This window comes from Microtus pennsylvanicus, chromosome 6 (genome assembly GCF_037038515.1).
Source record: "Microtus pennsylvanicus isolate mMicPen1 chromosome 6, mMicPen1.hap1, whole genome shotgun sequence".
NCBI classification, from domain to species: domain Eukaryota; kingdom Metazoa; phylum Chordata; class Mammalia; order Rodentia; family Cricetidae; genus Microtus; species Microtus pennsylvanicus.
The window spans coordinates 95356261-95379402 of NC_134584.1; the positions used below are offsets into that span (position 1 = coordinate 95356261).

Below are 23142 nucleotides of genomic sequence, written 5' to 3' on the forward strand. Positions count from 1 at the left end.
GTACTGGGGAAGCAGAAGCAGAAGGATTTCAAATCCAAAAGACAGTCTGAGCTATATAGTGAGCTCAAAGTCAGTTTAGGCTATATAGTAGGACCCCATCTTAGAGGCTGGAAAGATGACTCAGTGGTTAAGAGCCCTTAATGCACTTAGAGGACCCAGGTTCAGTTCCCAGCACCCACATCAGGCAACTCACAACTGTAACTCCAGTTTCAGGGGATCAGACACCCTCTAAGCTCCGTGTGTACCTGCACTCATGTGGTAGGGATAAATTCATGCAGGCATACACACATATACACAAATAAAAATCAATAAATCTTTTTTAAAAGATTAGCTCAAGTAAATTAAAACCTTACATGTCTAATAGCTATTAAAATGAAATAATATAAATGTAAGTTTATAGAACAGAAAAGAAGGCCACTGAAATTCTATAGTTCACACAGAATTATAGCTATTGTCAGATAAAATCATACTCATGTAAGCAACTGTACAGTTCTATAAGTAAAATGACCACACATAGGAGACTAAGAAATCAAACTTTCCCAATCTATGAGTGGGCTCTGTTTTGCCAGGTCCCCTGGGCTGCTGAGAAGATCAAGTAGTATTACTAGTGTGTTCACTCTATTGTGTTTGTTTGTTTTTTTAATGGCAGGGTCTCACTCATCATGAAGGCTAAGCTGACTACAAACACTATTTTCCTCCCTCAACTATTCTGGATAGCTGAGATCCTTCCTTTCTTCTGAATATGTACCTGCTCTCAAACTTGCAGGAGCACATGCTGCCCACACTCCACGGCTGGCAGTCATTTCGTCCACAACACATCATGCCCTCATGTGCAGGCAGAAAGAATCACTTTCTAGCACATCACTTTCACGTACCGTCCTGGTTTTGGTCAGGTTGTGACCTCATATCCTCCTCTTTCACTTTCTGCAAGCTAAACCCATTTCATCTCTCAAGGTCCGGTCAGGTCCCCACTCTCTAAGGAGTCTTCTCCAGCCTCCCCAGAACTCATCACTGCCTCAGTACTCAGGGCATCCCCACTCAGCTGGTCAGTTTGGTCCTGTTGTAGGACCATTAGCCTTGACTTTCTAGATGAAGACAGGGAGGTGGTTCTGGAAGGCAGTGCCTAGAACTTAGAATAATTCTAATTATCTTTGGTGGCTACCATATGATTTTTATAAGTACTCAACAAAACCACTCCAGTCCACTATGCCTCACCTAAGTAGAAGATGCAGACAGATGACTGCTGAAAAGGGAAGCAGATAGTATTTTTGGTTGTTGTTGGTTCTTTCAAATTTCTTCAGCTTCCTGAGATAATTCCAGTCTTAGGTAATGAGGCTGATGCTGAGGTGGTTCTCAGCCAACATCAGAAAGGCACCAGCCAAACTTCCTGTGACTAAGCACTGTTATCAACAGCACTCACTTCTCAGAGTCAGCTGCCTTCTCACAGCCAAGGAGGATGGAGAAAGAGGAGGCTCTCAGCCAATGTCGGTGAGAAGGCACTCACGGCTCACCTATCCTTACAATTCAGCTGAAAACCAACAGGAATCCTCAGTCGCGACATACATTTTATCCAGAATACTGTATGAGGAACACTACCACTACTGTATTGAATTAGTCAATTAAAAAGATGACTCGGTTATATCTTTATTGTGTAGTAAAACAAGTCAAGGTTCATTATCTCTTGTTCACATTCTAGCCCAGTTGGCCCAGGGGCCAAGAAACATGGAAAGGAAAAATGAGCACTCCCTGCCAGGGGTGTTCCTGCCACCTGGAGGCAAGGCTCTTTCTGTCTTCTTCTCCTTTGAGTAAATATAGTAGTGGGGAGGGGATTAACAGTGAGCTAGGATATGATATGATATGATATGATATGATATGATATGATATGATATGATATGATATGATATGATATGATATGATATAATATATTTAAACCCCAAGGAATTTGAGAGGAAAACTGCAGCAGCTCCCTGGAAAGGCAGTAACCAAGGAGTTGAAATAGGATGAAGAAAGATCCTCCACAAACATTCCATCAGGAAATCCACTATAGTTTGTGACAGATTCATTATGTAGTCCAGACTGGCCTCAAACTAGCACTGGTGATCCTCCTGCTTCTGCCTTCTGGGTGCTCAGATTACAGACATTTACTATAGCTTGAAGGAGTCTCCAGGGTTTGAGAAACTCAAAATAATAGCTCCTTTCTTATCAGCCAACTGTCTTGTCTCTGTCTCTCTGCTCTCACATTAACAGACATCAGTATTGAGAGACATGGGACAGGTCAGGCAGAGGTGGCACACTCTTTAATCCCAGCACTATGGAGGCAGAGACAAGCAAATCTCTGAATTCAAGGCCAGCCTGGTCTACAGAACAAGTCCCAGGACAGCCAAGGTTGCACAGAGAAACCCTGTCTGGAAAAACAAACAAATGAGGGGGTGAGAGGGACAAAAAATATAATAAAAGTACATAAAGACTCACAAAATTCATAGCTATAAAAGTACTGAGAAAACTCATTTCCTTTGTAGGAGAAGTTAAGGAAATGAGGTGCAGGAAACTGAGGTTCTGGCCAGGGTCCTACAGTCAGTCACCAGGCCTGGGTTCTTACTTCAGTCCAGGACATGATGTTATTGCTCCTTGCTGAGCTCACTGTCTAGTGACAGTGCACTGAGAGAAACAGCCAGGCAAGGGGCCTGAGCCCCAGACTTCTGGGAATCTGACATTACGATATGGAGGGCAATTGTGGTTTCAAAAGAAGGGTCTTTAGCTTGCTAAATCTTGTTGCCAGTGTTCTTTACACAACAGATGTGCTTCTGCCAGGTTGACTGCAAACAGAATCCTCTTAAAATCTATTTTACATTTGGTAGATAAGCTGTTATGTGAAGAAATACTAAAATGAAATATCCCAAGATCTGTCTTATAAATCCACATATGCAGAGCGTGGATTTGTTTATTAATGTAAGACAGAGTATGTTATTACTATTATCTTAGAAGGAAAATAGATCTTGATTCCCATGCAAGCTTTTGCTGCACATCTTTATTCTTTCTACTTTTAGGTTACTAGTTAAAAACAAAAGACTATTTGATAGGGCGTGGTGGCACACACCTTTAGTACCAGCAACTGGGAGGCAGAAGTAGGTGAGCTCGATGAGTCTGAGTTCCAAGCCACCCAAATCTACATAGTGAGATTCTATCTGAAAAATTGTAGATAAAAACAAAGGGCTTTTTAGTAAAAGAAAAGGATTACTAAATTTACCCAGTCCTCAACAATTTAAATATGGGACAAAAAACTAAGTCATTCTGGGGTCATAATTTCATATTCCTGCATACAAAATATACATTCTTAATTTTTTTTCTTGACCAGTGAGATGGCTCAGGGGGCAAAGGCACTTGTTGCCAAGATTGATGACCTGAGTCCCATCCCCAGAACCTACAGGGTAGAAAAGAGGGAACAACTCTGCAAGCTGTCTTGTGACCTACACATGTGCACTGTGGCACACACGTGTGTACATAAATATAGCTGTAAAGGTTACTCTATGAAGGAGACTTATACATGGGACTTTTATTTTTCATGCCTATTATAAAATTAATATCATTCCTTAAGTATTTAGTACCAAATATACTAAAACTATGTTCAAGGATTAAGTCTTAAGAAAATAATCAGAGGCTGGGCATGGTACGCCTTTGGTCCCAGCACTCAGGAGGCAGAGGCAGGTGGATCTCTGAGTGAGGCCAGCCTGGTCTACAGAGTGAGATTAAGAATATTCAGGGATACACAGAGAAACCCGGTCTCAAAAAACCAAAAAGAAAAAGAAGTAAAAGAAAATAATCAGAGTAAAAACTGATGACCCAAGGGATAGTGGCTCTAGATGACACCCCTGGCCTGTCCTCACTTGCCACTTCAGAGCACCCTGTTTAGTCCTACATGCTTTATGCTACCCTATAAAACACTGTCAGGTTCTCACCTCTAAATTAGGAACACTGGAATCTGCAATTTTAAATCTTTTTTTTTTAAATAGGGTGATCTGGAAGTCTGTTTTCCCCGCACTGCTCTCTCCAACAGACAAAGGCCATGATGCACATGACTCTAAAAACAAGTGTCTTGCTTTATCATCTTGCTTCTTCACACCAGTCCACAGCAAACAACCGAGGAGACGAAATACCTCCAGTTCTGTCACCTCGCACCTTCTCACTACTGCGCATTTCAAACAGCCACATCCTGTCACAAACCCTAAACACTGACAATGTCATGCACACAGGGACTCGACATCCACTTCACAAGCATCCTTCTCAGGATGTGTACTTAAGTAAGTCCCTGCCTGGCAAGGTGTTATCTGGAAGTTCTGAAGATGAAGGACACTACAGCTGTGAACACCACACTGTATACTCATAGTTTCTCAGACTACCATGCACTTTGGCAAATTATTAAAACTGAAGAACCTCATTAAAGTACTCACATACAAACTCTGAAATTAAGCAATAGAGACATCTCATGAAACACACACTGAAGGTGAAGTTAGTTCCAAAGGAAATGGGGTCTAGGTAACTACACACAAGTCATTTGCTCTATGCCCAGGTTTCCTTGTCTGTAAAACGGGAACCTTCCCCCAGACCTATAGGATGTAACAGGATTATTCCTCAAAGTAAAGTGAAGTCATTTTAAATGATTTCTAAAACATGGGCTGCACATTTAATACATTTTAAGTATGCAGACTGATTTAGACATTTCCAAGGAGATACTTTATTCTGCTCCTTTGCTTTCTCTCATGACATCTGTTGTTAGTTGCAGTTAAGGAAAAGCAAAATCTAATGACATTAACGGTAAACCAAGATCTCCAGCATTCAGCTAATTGCAGTGGGGTGCAAAGGCAAACAGAATGCGGAAAGGAGGCTGGGAGAAATGCAAGGGAATCAAGTTAATGAATAAAAACAAGTCCATCTTTCATCTCTTCTGGCTCCTACTGATGGCAGACGATCTATTTAATCTGCTGAGAGACCAAATTTAAGGCTTCCTTTGGCATAGTCCACCCATGAATTATTAATGCTCACAGAAGCAATTGAACATCCACTCACAGCATCAGAGAGGACAGTAATGATCAACAAAATGGGATTATTAATCCCACACTCTTTCCTATGACTCCCTCTCCTTTTCATTTTCCTCTACATGACAAGAGTGTAAATTCTGAGCTACAGCCTCAATTTTATATTCAATATTCCCATAATGAAAAAAATTATAATTGACAAATCTTAAGTCATAACAGGCATGTCAAGCATACATTTTCTTGACCACTGTGTCCTTGACGACACAGAGCTAAAAACAAGGATGGTTCTAAAAAGGACGTATTGGCTACACCTATAATCTCAGCAAGAGGATCCAGAGTTCTAGGCCAGCCTTGGTGACATAGTAAGTTTGACACTAGCATGGGCTGCTTGAGGTCCTGTCTCAAAAAATAAAAACCAACCAAACAAAATCCATTACAAATGGTTAGGTATCTTTTAGCGACTCAAGATAAACTGCTCCATAGGTTGGTGCTAAAATTTATTTAATAAAAATATTTTCTGGGGTTATTTACAGGTAGAGTAAATCCAGAAACCATGAGAACATCTAGAAAAGTGACTTCTGTGTTCACATATAAGATTCACTTATTAAGGCATACATGATAGAGGCTTCATCCTAGGGCTAATCACTCTGTGAGGGCTAAGCATACCTATGTCTAAGAAATTGAAAAGTGATGTAAATGCTACTGGTCTGGGCGCCACACTTTAACCACTAACCAAAAGTCTGCTTCCAGCTATAAAATGTGCAGAAAGCATGAGAGTTGTACGGAAGGAAACTAAAGTCGACATCAGGCAGAAAGCGAATACAAAAGACAGAGTTGAAGCGTGTGGCCCCAGACCTCCCTGGCAGGCTCTGTAACACATGTGCTGCTCTGGTAAACCTCCCAGAGAAACATAAAAAGACACAGGAGCTTGCAAAGCTAAGAACTGGCATGCATGAAGCCAAACAGTAGATTAACTCCCAACTTCATTCCCAAAGTGCGAGGGGAATGTCTTGTTCTCACTGCTCTCTCCCACCCTCTTACTTACTCTGCTGTTCCGTGCAATTCTCATTAAAGAACCAATAGTTCTAACAATCTCACTCCAACCTCTACAGATAACAAAAAATTTTTACACATCTTCAACACCAAGCTGAAGCCAAAAGTAGAAAATTAGCAGAGAATTTAAGCAATGATCTAAAAGTAAAGAAATAATTTTCAGGGTACTTATTAAAAGAACAGAATAAACCTGTAATCCCAGCACTTGGGAGGCTGTGACATTAGGTTCCTGAGTTCAAGGCCAGCTTGAGCTATATAGTAAGACCTTGTCTCAGAAAACAAGAGAAAAGGATAAGATATGAGCAAATTCGCTGAATGTTGCTAAAATACAGTTCAATTTTTTATGAGAATGCAAACAGAAAATAAGAACTGGTACTGAGAGAATATTCATGGCAGCAGGCTAACCAGAAGGGGAAGCAAGGTCAGACCTCAAGGGGCACTTGCCAGTTACAAGGCCCAGCTCATTCCACCCCTGCTGTGTCTGTCAGCTGGGTCAGTGCCTACAGTGAGGCTACAACAGAAGCCTTGGGAACAGCAGACCTTTCTCAGCAGGCAGGACAGAGGGATGGGCTAACCCTGAAAATATCCTCCACCTCACTCTGGTCCGGGCACTCAGATCTGGTTTGGTCCATTTTCATTATTGGTGTCGGCATCTGCTGTCAGCTTGTCTGCAAAGGCTCAGGCAAATGGAGTAGGCGGTAGGGAGGATACAGAGGAGAGGTGGAGAGCAAGAATGAAAGGGAGGGAAGTGGGAGAAGGATCAAGTATACAACAATCGGAGTCTTCTGGTCTACTCTAAACCCTGACATTCTGGTCCACCTACAGATCCAAAGTTGTTTTCATACGCCAGTTTGCATTTACTTGGCGTCGAGAACCTATTCATGTAGCCTTAATGTGGCTGATGGGCTCTAGTATGACAAGACTTAAAACATGTCAAGTAAGTCCTTCACACAACAGTGATGTGTTAACAGCAACAGCAAACATCTGTGTGACTTTTTGTTCCAAAGTATTTCTTCAAGAGGAAAAAATGGGGCTTGCCATTATTTATCATAAAGTTCACAGGAGCTATGAGTACAAATTGTTTTCCTAAGTAGCACCTTATACATCCTTATAAGCCAGATGGTTGACCCCCGAAGTTTTCCGTTTTTTTATTTTTAGGGATTTTCTTTTTTATTTATTATGTATAGAGTGTTCTGCCTATATGTCTGCCTGCAGGCCAGAAGAGGGCACCACATCTCCTTACAAATGGTTGAATGGTTGTGAGCCACCATATGGTTGCTGGGAATGAACTCAGGCAGGACCTCTGGAAGAGCAGCCAGTGCTCTTAACTGCTGAGCTACTTCACCAGCCCCCCAAATCTTTCACCTAGGAAGAAATAGATAGACGCATCATTTCAAATAAAACAGACAAGAAGCTATTCAAGAGCAAACACGAATAAAGCCACCAGTGAAAGAACCAGTGCAGCATGCTGACCTATACCTGTGAGCTCAGCATTCAGAGCCTGAAGCAGGAGGACTGTGAATCTGGGGCAGCCTGGGCTAGAAAGCAAGACCCTGCCTCAAAACAACAACAAAACAAACAAATGACCATGCACACATATGTGCCCACAAACATACAACAAAATCAAGTCAGACATGGTGGCCCACAGTTGTAATCCCAGCATAGGAAGAAGAGCAGAAGGTTATCCTCAGCTATCTAGATAAGGTGGAAAGCAGACTGGGCTACATGAGACCATCTTTTTAAAACAACAAAGCCCACCAAAAAGCAGCAAGAACTGGCTTAGAGTGCTTGAAGAACACAGCCGCACGAAAGGCACTCTACCAGACTACTACTTGACGCTCTCTTCAGCAAAAGCAAGCCACGCTGTCACCTGGCTGCACGTCTCACACTTGACGGTAACTAATCTCTTCTGATGTCAATTTCTTCTACTTCTGTCTTAGTGTCTTCTGGTTTTGCTGTAATAAAATATTCTGACAAAAATAACTTGAGAAAGAAAGGGTTTATCTTAGCTCATAGCTCAAGTTACATGTGGTGGTTTCAATGAGAAAGGCTTGACAGGCGCATAGATTAGAATACTTGGTCACCAGAGAGTGGCAATATTTGAAAAGATTAGGAGGTGTGGCCTTGTTGGGAAAAACGTGTCAATGGGAGTGGGCTTTGAGGTTTCAGAAAGCCCATTCCAAGCCCAGAGTCTCTCTCTTCCTGCTGCCTGCAGATCTGGATATAGAACTCTCAGCAACTTCTCCAGCACCATGTCAGCCTGTGTGCTGCCATATTCCCCACCATGATGACAATGGACTAAACCTCTGAACTGTAAGCCAGCCTAATTAAATGCTTTCCTCTATAAGAGTTGCTGTGGTCATGGTGTCTCTTCACAGCAATTGAAGACTCACTAAGACAGTACAGTTCATCACGGCAGAGGCGAAAGGGCTGCAAAAGCTTGAAATAGCTGATCCTATTTCATCACAATCAGAAAACAGAAGGATGAATGTGCACATGCAAGAATGTCTCTGCCCACAGTTAAGATAGGTCTTCCACATCCACTAACATGATCAAGACAATCCCCTACAGGTGTGTCCAGAAGCCTATTTCCCTGGAGTCTCTAGATCCTGTCAAGCTGACAATTAACATTAACCATCATAATTCCTAAATAAAGAAGAGTGAGGCCTACATCACTGGACCATCTCAAGTACTACAGTAAAAGTGAGTGAGTAATGGACAAGTATTACACAGATAGCAGGAGTGTTCTGATATACCACTAATAGTTCAGATAAGATTCTGGCTAATTTCTTCCCCCAAAATCTTCCAAACCAGGGCAAAGGTGCAGATTTTCGGAATAGCATTCCGAATGGTCTGAGGAGGATAACAAAAATGATTCAATGAAATCAATGTGTTTTGGGTCCTTTTTCACATAATGGAATGCTTCTCAATTATAGAACAAAATAAAACACCACATATCGTTTTATAGGCACTTAATTATTCTGAGTAGTCATAGTTATTTCAGATAATCTCTAATGTATGTGTCACATACTAATTCCTCACTTCATTTACAAATATGCCACTGGGTGGTGGTGGCGAATGGGCGAATGTCTTCTCTCTCTCTCTCTCTCTCTCTCTCTCTCCTGGGTTTCATATAGCCCAGCTGAGCCTCAACTTCAGAATGTAGGAGAGGATGATCTTGAACTTCTGATCCTCATACCTCCACCTCTTGAGTGCTGTGATTACAGGTGTGCACCACCGCATCCAGTTGTGGTACTAGGGATCAAATCCAGAGCCTCACACATGGAAGGCAAACATTCTATTGATTTAGTAGTCTTCTTTTGTCATTTCAAACAGAACATCCCACAGTCCTAAGATCTGGTATATTGTCCAGATAAATACTTTCAAAATGGTGGCTGTTCCAACCACTTTATGAGGTAGCATGTCAGTCAAGACCGTTGCTGTGGAGCCATTTCCCAGGCTTACTGTGATAGCTAAAGTAAACTGTCAACTTGATACCATGTGAGATCACCTGCGGAAGGAGACTCAATGAGAAACTAGATTATGATGGTCTGCAGGCATGTCTGGGACTGCTACCTTGACTGCAGTAACTGACCTGGAAAAGTGTGCCCACCGTTGTGTACTGTCTCCTAGGAAGGGAGTTACATTATTTAAGAACAGAGGAGCATGCTGAGCATTCGCATACATGCATCAATTCTCTGCTCTCGGGTTCTGACTATGGATGTAATGCGACCAGTTCTCCCAAGCTCCTGCTGATTTCAATTCCCTGCCAGGATGGTCTGTAACCTGGAATTGTGAACTAAATAAATTCTTTTTCTCTTGTTTTTGTCACAGTGTTTAACCATGAACATTCCGCGTGCACTGGTCACCACCCTTTCAGTTCTGTTTAGTGTTTCCTTCATGACTCAGTGTAGTAAGGGACAGTTAGTCCAGAGAATGATGACATGTATGATGTCAGGCATTACTATTCTGCTGAATGTCAACTTCTGTCTGCTAGAAGTGAACAATCATGCTGTAGATAAATTTTTCCTATATTCTAGAATACATGCAAATTTGAGAGTTTTGTCTGTGTCTTTAAAATTCAAACACACATAATACCCTTAGGCAGCCAAACCATATTATACGATACAAGATTTCAACATTCCGGCACACTGCCAGAGCTTAATGGCCAGTCAGACACAAAGTGAGGAAATGGGTCTGCATTAAACCTACAAATAAGTCAACAATCAATAATCTGGTATTACAGGAAAAATATGATGTGCCCTTTAAATTGCTTCTAGCATCATCCTTCTAACTCAAGCTCTGCTTCCGAAACAAAGAAAGATGATCAAACAAGAAGTTGTACACAACCTATTCTGCACAAGTGCAAAACTTGTCATTTTGAACTAAAAGCTGCTCCTGGTTCACACACAAATCTAACTGTGCACCTATAGGGCAGCAATCTGGGAAATAATAGGCTGTGCTTTGCACAATAAATTAAACTGACAGCTCAGCAAGCAGAAAAAAACACCAAGGAGGCAGCACCTGGAATATAACTCTGCCCAAACCCAGCAGAGCTGTGCATCATGGTTTGTTGTCCAGCTTTTTACTCAGGCAACATTATTTTACAGTTTAGTTTCTTGGGGGAAAAAAAAAGCAGGACCTAACAGTGCTTGCTGTGCAAGCTTGAGGACCTAAATTCAGATCCCCAGGACCCACACAAAAATCTGGTTTTAGCCATGAACACACCTGTAAGCCCGCCCCACCACTGTTAGGACAAAGACAAGTGGATCCCGGGGGCTTACTGGCCAACACCCTGGCCCCAGTTCAGTGAGATCCTGTGTCAGGGGAGTAAGGTTGAGAGTAATAGGGGAGGACATCCAATGTCCTCTGGCTCATGCCTGTACAGATGTATGTGCCTATATACATTTACAGTTTTAAAAAAGAAAATAAGATGGTATATCTTTCTTAAAATATTTAAGGTGTGAAAATAGTTTATTAAGAAAGAATGGAGATAAGTTAATGAGCAAAGGCAAGTGAACACGCCTAGTTTTTCCTCCTTCAAACACACCTTGAATATCTACTTTTTTAATTATCCTAGTCTATAAAGGAAATTCAAAACCTAGGGAGCGAAGACCATAGTACAGTCAACAGAACTGGAGTGAAAATCTAGCCTCTGAAGACTTTAGATTCCTATCTGAAGAAGGGAGTTGACAGCAAACACCCATCTGCCTCAGTGGGTGGGTAGGAAGATTAAGGGAGAAAGCCCAGAAAGTGCTGCCATGTGGACAAAATAAATGATCGCTAAATAAATGATCAGCTTTGCTACTCTGACATTAGCTACAGTAAAACAACACAGGAATTTAAACTTGCCTTTGACCTGTACTTTCCTATACAAGAAGGAGGGCAAGAGAGAGGTAGGCAGAACATTACTCAAAGTACAAGCAAAGGAGTATTTCTCTGCTAATGTCTTACTCCTAGTCTGTAGAAGGTAAGTGCAAAACCTGAGAATAGAGGCTGAAAAACTGGCTCAGCAGTTAAAAGCACTGGCTACTCTTGCAGAAGACCTGGTTCCCAACACATGGCAGTTCACACTGTCTCTAACTCCTGTTTCAGGGGATTAAAAATCCTCTTCTGGCCTCCACGGGTACCAGGCATACATGTGGTGCACAGACATAAACTAAGGAAAACACTCCTATATGTAAAATAAAATAAATAAACCATGAATACAGTTAGAAACTTTTATAGTAACTAACATAAATTTTATCACTACTGAACCTAATGTTTTAAAGCAGAGCTTGTATTTTATATGTCTTTATTTTTTCTAATAATTCATTTTTATTGTATTTTATAAAAGTATCAGCTGAGTGTGGTGGTACTTTAATACCAGCACTTAGGAGGTAAGACAGGTAAATCTGTATGAGTTCAAGGGTAGCCTGTAGAGAGTTCCAGATCAGCAGGAGCTTCACAGTGAGATCCTGTCTCAGAACAAACAAACAAACAAACAAACTTCTAGATCTGAGATGAATCAGGAGTGTGGGGAAGGGATGACCCGCAGCTTTGAATGACTAATGGCTACCACATTTCTTCAACGCTAAGACATCTAGGATAGGGGCCTCATCACAAAACCAACTGCCATTATAAATGATCATAAACCTTCAAGGTCCACCAGGCCCTGCTCATTTAGAGGCCAGGCCTGCTGTGACAGCTTGACAGACACTGAGTATGGGAGTGTCCAGCAGAGGAGAATGCTCAGAGAATAGCACAGCCATGTACTCTGCTTCCTGAGGAAATTAAGTATATCATAAACTCATAAATTAAGTATATCATAAGCATATGGTAGTCTGCCTGCTTTAAGATAGCAACTGCATTTTTAGAAGCAATAGAGGAACACATCCCTCATATCCTTCTGCTCATGCCATTCTAACTAATAAGTCAAATTATACAATAATAATAATAAAACTTAGTTAGCAAATCCACAGTCCACTTTAGAGTCTGTTGACCTGAACACCACCCCCTCGTTTTAGATATTAAACAAACAGTCCAGTTCTGATTGTAAAAATGTTTTAGGAGACAAAGATTCTTTTTGTGAAATGTCTTGGTAGCTGCCGCATTGCATTAAGCGCCCCAGGTTTCTGAAAAGCAGCGGCAGGCTTTTCTGTCTCACAATCACTCAGGTCTGGCCCTTCTGTCCCCTAAGAAAACCAAAGTGGCTTGTGGGCCTGTGCCTATCTTGTCCAGGATGACAGCAGCAACTTGCCCTTAAACAATGTTGAGATTCTCCACACTTAAGCCCAGAATGGAAGCTGGGCATCTGTGAAGGAGAGAAACGCTTTAAGCAACAGCAAAGCACCTGCTTCTGTGTCAGAGCATGCTGCCCTTCCACTCTCAGCTTCAGCTTCACACCAAACTAACAAGAAGGAAAAGCCTCTGCAGTCGGAGCTCCTCTCCACTCTTCACACGGTAGGCAGGTGGGGACACCAGAGACCTAGGCCCCAAGGTTTGTAATTACAGAGCCATACTTTGCAACTGCCGTCAGCCAAACAAAGGCACCACATCAGGCTACAACCTGAAAAGCTCTGAATCGAACATCCCCAAATGGAAATAAGATCGATCACAGAGCACAGTGGTAGACCAATGTGGTACACAGGGTCAAGGGCTGCCATCTGAGAAGGGCTACCAATGCTTGAAAAGGTTTTAATTCAAATCATATCCACTCTAGTGTCAAATGTTGAGAAGATAAAAGGACATGCTCATTTCTGATTTCTGAACCAAGCCATTTTAAGATTCTAGGCCAAAGACGACAACCTGCGCTCCCCAGCTCCAGGAAGCTGACACATCAAGGGATATTGGCAGGTTAAGAGGGCTAATGAAGGAAGGGATGCTTCAGTGCCAGTTCAAAGGTACAGCCTAGCCAGTATCTGCCCTGCTCTATTCAGATGCCAGATAAATATTTTAGCTGTGGGCTTGTTCCAAGATATTCTTACAGAACTATTCCAAATTCGTTCTTCTTTAAGGTGGTAATTGATATTCTCCTGCTCACTACAGGATATAAGAAAACCCTGCGAAGACAAAACAGCCTGTCATTTCCTGCTTGTTCAGAACACATTCAGCAGCCATTTGCTTGCTTGTTCTGAAAGCCTAGCATTCAGAAGCTACTGTGAATGGATAAATAAAAGGACTGAAATTTTATACTCCTGGCTTACAGAAAAGCAGTTTTCACATTTTCCACAAACCCAATTTGACTCCAAAAGTTACAGTCTTTAATTCCATTCACTGAATAATGTAATTGTACTCTGCCACCAAACCGCAATGGCTGTCATTTCTCTGATCACAAGCGGGCAGAGCAACATAATCATTTCAGTTCTCTGCCAGCTCGTATTTATACACTCAACTATAACACAGAACAGGATGGACACGGGCCTGCCTCTGTGAAGACACTTTATTCTTATAGTTTACTGGGTTTTGCTAACTGTGAGATTGACACTAGGTCAAGGTTTGGTGTCAAGGACAGCAAATATTATTGAACGTGTATTATTCCATGTGAGCTTGGAAGCCACTATGTTCACACAAGGAACAAAGCCTTGCCTAACTTCTGTCCCTGAAGCAGAGCTGGGATAGAAGAGATGTAAGCTTGGCTAAAAGCAGCTCAAATGCCATGCTCACATCTTGGTCTAAAATGTACCTGGTATTCCAAAAAAGAGTTTCTCTCCAACAAATAGACCCTGGATACTGCTACACTCAGACTCATCTGCTAGTGAGACTAAAAGCACTAACCACAGGCTACATCAGGAGCAGGAGAGGAAGCTGCTTTAAGCTAGGCAAAGACAAGGTTCAAATGTTCACTAAAGTCCTCTATGATCAGAGCTGGGAGGTGGCTCAGTGGTTAAGAGCACTGACTGCTCTTGCAGAGGATCAGTGGTCAGTTCCCAGCACCCACGTGGCAGCTCACAACCATCCTTAACTCCTATTCCAAGCGACCTGATGCACTCTTTTGGCTCTGTGTACATGATGCACAAACATACATATAGGCAAAATACTCATATATAACATTTTAAAAAATTGTTTTTAAACCTCTACAACCTTAAAAGAAAGGTTACCATGAACTTTCCATAGACGCATGGAAAGTTATAGTGGGAGAAATACAGTAAAAAAGATTAATAAACACAAATCTTACCTAAAAACTTTCAACCACAGAGTACATGAAATAGTCTTACGTTTTCCTATTACATGAAAATATGTAGAGAACAAAAAAGTCCTATTTCTTCAGTCCACAGTCCTTCAATTCAAATTTTCCAAACACTTAGTCCAGCTTAGATTACCATTTGGTGCAGAAAAACCTGCTGTTCAAGCATATGAAGCACGGTAGAGCAAGACAGAAGTCAGGTGTGTTTTGTCTACTCAAACCATCCCTCAGAATTGTAGAACAAATGGTCAGAATGCAAACAGATGTAAATCTTATGAATGAACCTCACCTGTCTGTAAACTTCCTACTGCAACTCTGCTAGACCTCAGCTTCTAGATACAGATGAAAAGCAAAGAAACTCATTTCTTTAAAAATAGTTCTAGAACTGGGTGTGGTGACACATGCCTTAAACATGTACACAGTAAGCTCCAGGCCAGCCAATGCTATACACAGTTGAGACTTTCACAAAAAACCAAGAATCCTAGAGCCTGGCAACTTAGCTCCAACCCACGGGAAACAGAGGAAGGAGGATCTTAAGGCCAGCCTGGAGTACAGAGCAGGTCTGTACCTACAAACAATAGCAACCACACACTCACACACAAAAAACAATCAGTCCTAGTGCTAAGACATGGCTTGCCCACTCTGACTGTACTTCCCCTTAACTAATTCAGACTAGAGGAGTTTCCAGATGTACTTCATTGCAGAATTAATATTTACCCTGTAATGTTCCCAAAGAGCTGCTACTCATCATGCCAATCACTCTGGCAAATCCAACACTTTCTCCAGCAAACTGCACAGAATTTCGGCAACCTGTTCCAAACACACAATTAGCGAGCACCACAGCTTCTTTCCTCTGTCATGTTTATATAGCTGTGTTTAAATGGTAATGTCTCTTTCTTAAGACAGGAAGTCAAAAGACAAACCGAAAACAACAATTTGGATGATAAGGGGTTACAGCACTGATTCATTTTTAAACTCACAAAGACATTTAGTTTTTCTTCTCACTGTTTAAAAAATAAACTGAGTGGTCTGAGCACACTCTACATTTCCAAGAACAGAAAAAAGAAAGAAAACAGTGAATATTTTATCATAAATACAGCGTGGTAAGCAAATGGCTTAACAAGCATCTCTACACCAATGCTGTACATGTGACATATTTGCTTTCCTGATTTATTTTTCTCATGATAATGTATCCTTTATTGAATACTTGCTTTTCTCTTTACTCTTATAAAACATAACCTGCTAATTAAGGCGGATTATGAAGTTGGAGGCCAGCATGGACTACAAAGTAGTACCAGGAGACCAAAGGCTACGCTGCAAACCCCTACAAAATAAAGAAATGGGGAATGCTTTCTGGGTTTCATGCTTTATAAGCAGCAGACTATTAGCAACTGAAAAGGTCTGGGCTGAAGGCTTTCCAACACATAATTGTTTGCTGACCTGTTTGGACAGAAGGCATGGCACTGAACTCGGGAATCAAGATGTGTGTGTAGTCTCACTTCCTAAAGCCCCCAAGTGAAAACTGACGATGTGCTGGCCTTGTTGGCCTCGTCATGAGGACAGCTAGCACTAAACTGCCCAGCTCCGGTACTCTCCATGGAGGTCATCTGAAGATGTTTCGTGATCCTAAGTGAAAGGTTCAGCCTTTCTGGCACTATAAGTGTACTGAGGTGAAGAGTGCTCCCCAAAAAGAAATGTTCAAATCCTAACCCTGTGAACTTGTAACCATCATCTTCCTTGGAAATAGGGTCTTTGTAGATGTGACTAAACTAAGGATCTCAAGATGAAGTCATCCAATGAATGCACCCGCCTTTCCTGTTTTCAACAAGGCTTTAAGATGGGTCTTATGAACTGACATGGTAATTTCACTAACAAGAGAAAGGAAAGGTAGACTGGACACCAGGAAGACTCTATGAAGACAGAGTGTGAGAGACACTACCACAAACCAAGAATGAGAACCCACCAAAACCTGAAGGAGATTCTCCCCTAGAGCTGAGGAGGTCACACAATGGTGCCAATAATTTGACTTCAAATTTCAGAACTCAAAAATGTCAAAGAATAAATCCCCATTGTTTTAGGGTACCTATTAATACTAGTTTCTGGTAAACAGGTGCAAATATTGAAATGTTGATCTAATGCCATTTAGAAATAATGCAATTCCCATTTTTATGGCCTAAACAGACTATCTCTATATAGCCTTATTCAAATATACATGCAATATAGTGGAAAGTCCAGAACACAACTGAAACCATAGTATGTTATTACATAATCCATGAGATCTGTTCAGATCATGGTGAAGACATGCAATCTGCCCTTAATGGTTTTTTTGTTTGTTTGTTTTTTCTCTCTTTCTTTTTCTGGTCAAGACTGAACCAAGCAAGTGGATCTCTGTAAACCTTGTGCCCATGTACTACATAGTTACTTTGATTAGTTCAGTACAGTCAATTCAGCAGTATGTCCTATTACATTATTCCTCTCACACAAATTTGTAGACCTTCTTTATGATTGTTTCCAAAAAATAAAATCAATAAACATCTTCAAAAATTCTATTAAGTATCATTCATATGTATATTTTAAGTGGTTTCCAAGACATATTACCATTGCTGGCCACAGCAACTTTTTAAAAATGTATTCTCAATGCATGCCAGCATCACTGATTAGAACAAACAAAACAGTAAAAACAAAACCCATATTAATTTCAAGCTCCATTAGAAACAGAAGGGAATGTAATCAATGTTTACCAAATAAAAAGAGAAAGTATGCCCACAGAAAAATGTCTTGAGAGCTTATAAGCTCATAGCTTATAAAGCTATGAGCAGCGAGGTCCTGACCAGCATCTGTCAAGACAGTGTGCCAGCCTTTCCTTTCATGACAATGTGTTCAGGATCTTATAAACAGACATGACAGTTCTACTCTAATACCTGGCATGCGGGGTTATGGTACAGTACATTCATGTCCAAAAAAATTCACTATTTTAAAAACAAAAAATTCATATATTATACAAAAGTCAATCAGGCAGGATGTAGTGACTCACTTGTAATTCTATCAGGTGTATGACAGATGAACGACAGACCACCAAGCAACTGAAGATGTCCAATTTTACTGTTACCCTCACCAGAAGAAAGAGAAAGGACGAGCACTCAGTGCTAAGAGTGGCGCTACATTAGTCAGGCTCCAACATGATACTGCTAGACTAACAAGTGAGCATATCAGTGGTCTCAACCTTCCTAACGCTATAATCGTTTAGTACAGTTCCTCATGTTGTGGTAACCCCCAAACATAAAATTATTTTTTTCTACATCATAACTGTAAGTTTGCTACTGTTATGAATCATAATGTAAATATCTGATATGCAAGATATCTGACATGGGACCCCTGTGAAAGAGTTGTTTGACAACACCCCAAAGGGGGTGCAACCCATAGACTGAGAACCATTGGCATAGATCAACTGAGCGACATATTGTAATTAAAACCATCAACTTACTACTGATAAACTTGAGTCAGAAGCCCAGTTCAAAATCTTCTCAGGCCAAAGCTATATCTTTCTTCTTTCTTGGCAAGAAGATGAAGTTTACAGTAGCCTAACACTACCAAGTCTAGGCTTTTTTTCAGGTCTAATTGATGAATTCCCAGTTATTTTTGGGGTGGAGGGTAAGACGAAAACCCAGTCAGTGAAGCACCTGCCTTGCAAACACAAGGACCTGAATTCAGATCTCCATAACCCACATAAAAAGTTGCAAAGGTGGGTATGCCCATACTCAGCAATGGGAGAGTATAGACATATGATCAGGGAGGCAAAGAAAGGTGGGTCCCCAGAAGCTCACAGGCCAGACAGTCTATTTTATGTGGTCAATGTCCAGGCCAATGACAGATTCTTTCTCAAACAAAAGATAAAAAGTGCCTTAAAAAATACCTAAAGCTGTCCTCAGTCTTCACATATTTGTAACTTCCAAAATCACATACATGTGGGCAAACACACTGGAACATACACATAATTGTACTGGATTAAATATTTTTCATTATTTATTTATTATGTATACAATGTTCTGCCTGCTTGTATGCCTGCAGACCAGAAGAGGGCACCAGATCTTATTACAGATGTGAGCCAACCTGTGGTTGCTGGGAATTGAACTCAGGACATCTGGAAGAGCAGCCAGTGCTCTTAACCTCTGAGCCATCTCTCCAGCCCAATATTTTGCATTTTTAAAGCTATTCTGGCAAAACCCAAGTAAGAGAGAAAAATCTAAAAACTAAAGCAACTTTAGTTTTAAAGTTCAAAGATTTCCCTACACAAGACTAAAATTCACAGCAATAATCATTTCAAATTAAGAAATTGTTTCTGATGTGACTGAGCATACACTACTGGGAAACCATCTAACAGTGCTGAAGGAGGATGTTCTTACATTAAGCAAATGACTAGATATGTTGATTATTCATAGTATTTGAGTTCTATCCCATTCATGCCATATCATCAGTATTAAAGTATTATCATAGAGCACCAGCAGTTGCACTTCAGATTAGGTAATGTTTGTTATAAAAGCAAAATAAAAATAAAAACTTCTGGATTTTTGTATTTTGGGAACATAGCAATAACCAAAGAAATCATGAACATTAGTAATTTCTAGTCTCCCCTCAAAAGAATAGGTTTCCAAATTAGAAAAATTCTGAAATGTAGTCACCAGATGCACTATCATGGGTCTTAAAAAGATTTTGGAATACAGTATCAATTTAGGCCCTGCTATAGAGAACACAATTATCACCCATTTCTTCCTGAACTTGCCTTTTTATTTCAAAGGAAATCTTAGGAAATCAAGGCAGGTGGTGGCATAAAATTCCCACTACTCAAGAATTGGAGGACCAAGATCACCTGAGGTCAGATCCTACAAGAGTGGACCTCATCTCAAGCAAACAAACAAAAACAGAACAGGTAAACCAATGCAAGCAGTACAGCATGCACTCCATGGAGTGCTTTCATTCCTACACAAAACAATCAAATCACGAGGCTTCGCCTTAACAAGCTTACAGCAGTTTCTGACTAGATAAAATAGCAATCAGCAGCTAGGGGCATGTCAGGCTCGATGAGACTGGGGTGCTCTATTAGGCCATTTCCTGGTATCACTAATGCAGCCAAATACTTCCTGGAAATCACTGAGCTGATTGCAGTAAATAGTACTTTAAGCTCCAATACAAGTAAGATGTAAAAAGAAATGTGAACAACAAATAGTAAAATTATCTGAATCTAGTAAATCAAGCAAGAGAAACTGAATGACTCCTGTCTCTGCACCTTGGATTAAGCCCAAGTAAGTCAGTAAAATCCGTTTTCAAACCAGAATTATCTAAAAAGTACAGGATGGAATTGCTTTCTTAAATTTACCCACAAAGAGCACTCTGAAAACAACCCAATGATTCCCCCTCTGATCTCCAAACCTGAGTCTCCTGTTCTTTTAGTATCTGAGTAAGAAGAAAATTGATAAAGAAAGTGGCAGTCTTAATTCAGTGGTGAAGAAAGGGCCAAGGCCTATGGCCTGGGTACATGCTCCAGGCTGCTCTTGCAGCTGGCAGCTCTTACCTGAATGTCTGTGTCCTTCACAGGCTCAAGAGGTTCAAAAGTGGTCGCTGCACTCAGACTCTCCAATCTCTGGGAGATGTGGGATATGTCAAGTCCCCGTGACCCAAGAAGAACTGATCTATATGGGGATGTAGGACAGAAAGACAAAGAGGGGAAGTAGTATTAGGGTCTGTAATACATGCCATAAAATACTAGACCTGTTTTCATTCAAAACCTCTTATCTTGGAGTAAGAGGAAGAGGCCAGAGCAAATGATAGAGCACCTAACTAGAACACTTCCATATTCTGGCCAGGTCCTGTTGTACGGCTGATTTCTTACCTGCACATAAAGGTCTAGGAACTGAAACAGCAGACACACACTGCATTTGGGAGTAAGATATCCAAGTTCTAGTAATGACTGAATTAGAGGGAGAACCTCGTTATAGAATGGAATAATACCAACACCACAGTCAGCTCCAAACACTTTTAGAAACCCCTTGAGATAAATGCAATTATTCAGCCCTAGATCTAGAATACAAACCCTTCATCGCCTCTCCATGTTTAACAGCTTCTGAAGAGAAAGTCAGTAAAGCATATTTTAACTTCAGGAGTAGCAGGTCCAAATGCTCACTGAGGAAACCAACTCTCTGGAGTAGCAGATAACTTACTCAGGGGCAGTCAAAACAGAATCAAAGGCTAGTTCTGCATGGCTTGTCTTCAAAATCCAGGTACCATGCCACTGCACCTTCAAATCCCCTCTCTTTTGCTTAGCCAAGAATACAGCTTTTTTCTGAACAATAAAAGCTTCTGAAGAGAAATGAGAATATAGTCAACTCCATTTCTCCTCTCTAGGCAACAAAACAATGAACAAATTTAAAATATAAAATAAACCAGGAAACTGTACATCAGCTAGAAAGGCTAAAGCAGAGGACTGTAAGCTCGAGGCTAATCCGGGCTATAAAAAGAGCCCTTCTCTCAAAAATCAAAACAAAAAACCAACAGATCTTCCCTAATATCTAAAGCTCTTTGAAAGAAAGAAACTTGGGCAAGTTAGGTCAGCTTTTCTAAGATTTATTTTTATTTTTATTCACTGATGTGTGCACAAATGCCACGTGTACACCAGTGCTCAGGAAGGTTGCTGGATCTCCTGGAGCTGGATTCACAGGCCACTTGACATGGCTGCTGGGAAGCTTACCCAGGTCCTCTAGAGGGACAACTATGCTTTTAACCTCTAAGCCATCTCTCCAGCCCATTGTGGAATAATCATTCTGTATTCTGTGAACGTGTACTACTCTCATTATTAATATAAAAAACTGGCTGATAGCTGGGCAGGAAGAAATTGGGTGAGATGGTCGGACAGGGAGAGAATGCTGAGAGGAAAAAGGGCAGAGTCTGAGGAGTCGCCAGCAGAAGCAGGGAGAAGCAAGATGAGCATGCCACACTGAGCAAAGGTACCAAGCCATATGGCAAAGCATAGATAAGAAATATGGGTTAATTTAAATGTAAGGGTTAGCTAGTGACAATCCTGAGCTGTTGATTGAACATGTATAATTAATATTGAGTCTTCATGTCAGTTATTTGGGAGAGGCTCCCAGGACAAGAAAACTTCGCCTGCACCAGGTGTATGTTTTTGTTTTTGGAAGTCTTGCTTTTGTGCCTTTCAATTCAAGAAACAGAAAATGTGCCTCCATGCCTACGTTTATCAGATTACCATTTTTGTACTGTGATTTGGTACCCCAAAATGTCACCAATGAAGTATGTTTTTACCTTGAGTAAGAAGTTAGAAAGTCAGAGCAAATGAGACCCAAGATGATGATGATGGGGATGAAAGAGGACGAAAGGAGGCTGATGCTAAGGCATCTGAGCCCACACATAATGCCTACGAGTGTAAGTCAAGATTTTCAATCACAATCTAACAGTTTTCTCCGAGAAGAAAAAGGGGTTCCCTATGCCTAACTGTATTCTGGCAAAAATGATAGAATTATGCTAATTCAGACAATTCTTCCCTGTAGACTATTAATTCCTTTGGGTCAACTAGGACACCATCCCTGAGGCTTCCCTTCTAAGCTGACATATCTGACATCTCTCTCCTCACAGTCCTTCTTCAGTGCTTCTCGCCTGGTGGCACATCAGAATCACCTACAAAGACTTCTTCCCAAAGACCTAATTTGATTACTCCTGGGCAAAGAAAAATATTAGTATAATACTCTCCCTCCTTTTGCACCAGTTCTACTGATACGAATTTGCTTACCGCAAAACTCATCAGTTAGTTTATGTACAATTTAGTAATTTAAATATCTTCGTATAGAAGTATATGACCATCACCATCAGCAATTTTAGAATATTTTCATCATCCCCAAAAGAAGGCCCTATCATGAGAAATGCTTCCCTTTTCACCTGTGAGACCTTGACAACACATGTAAATGGAAAAATACTATAGTCTTTTATGACTGGTGTCTTTCTCTTAGTGAAATGTTTTTGAGGGTCATCTACCCAGGGTATATATTAAGAATTCATTGTATTTTATACTATACCGCATTTTATGTATCAATTTATTCAATCAGTGGGCATTTGGGCTGCTTCTAAGGTTCTCACTCTCGTGAAAAAAATGTGGCTCAGAACACCTACACACAGGTTTTGCCTGAATGTTTATATTTCTCTTAGATATAGACCTTGGAACAGAGCTGTTGGATTAAATAAGAATTTTGTGAGGAACTTGGACCATTTTCAAAAGTAGCTTCACCATTTTGTACCCCCACCAGGAATACACAATTTCCACATCCTCACCAACACTTCCTTTAAGACTATATTATCCTAGTCAGTCTCTCTTTTCTGGCTGTTTTT

General features: G+C 40.8%; 2 protein-coding genes across 3 annotated transcripts in view; one reads left to right on the forward strand and one right to left on the reverse strand.

Moving 5' to 3' along the window:
• Positions 1 to 23142, forward strand: part of Bbs2 (Bardet-Biedl syndrome 2) — a 353246-nt gene that overhangs the window by 151557 nt on the left and 178547 nt on the right. The gene's annotated exons all lie outside the window — the stretch shown is intronic.
• Positions 1 to 23142, reverse strand: part of LOC142852273 (liver carboxylesterase 1-like) — an 86623-nt gene that overhangs the window by 37658 nt on the left and 25823 nt on the right. For both annotated transcript variants that reach the window (XM_075976891.1, XM_075976892.1), the window contains one exon: positions 20321 to 20438. The gene's annotated coding sequence lies outside the window, so the exon portion shown is untranslated. The remainder of the gene's footprint in view (positions 1 to 20320; positions 20439 to 23142) is intronic.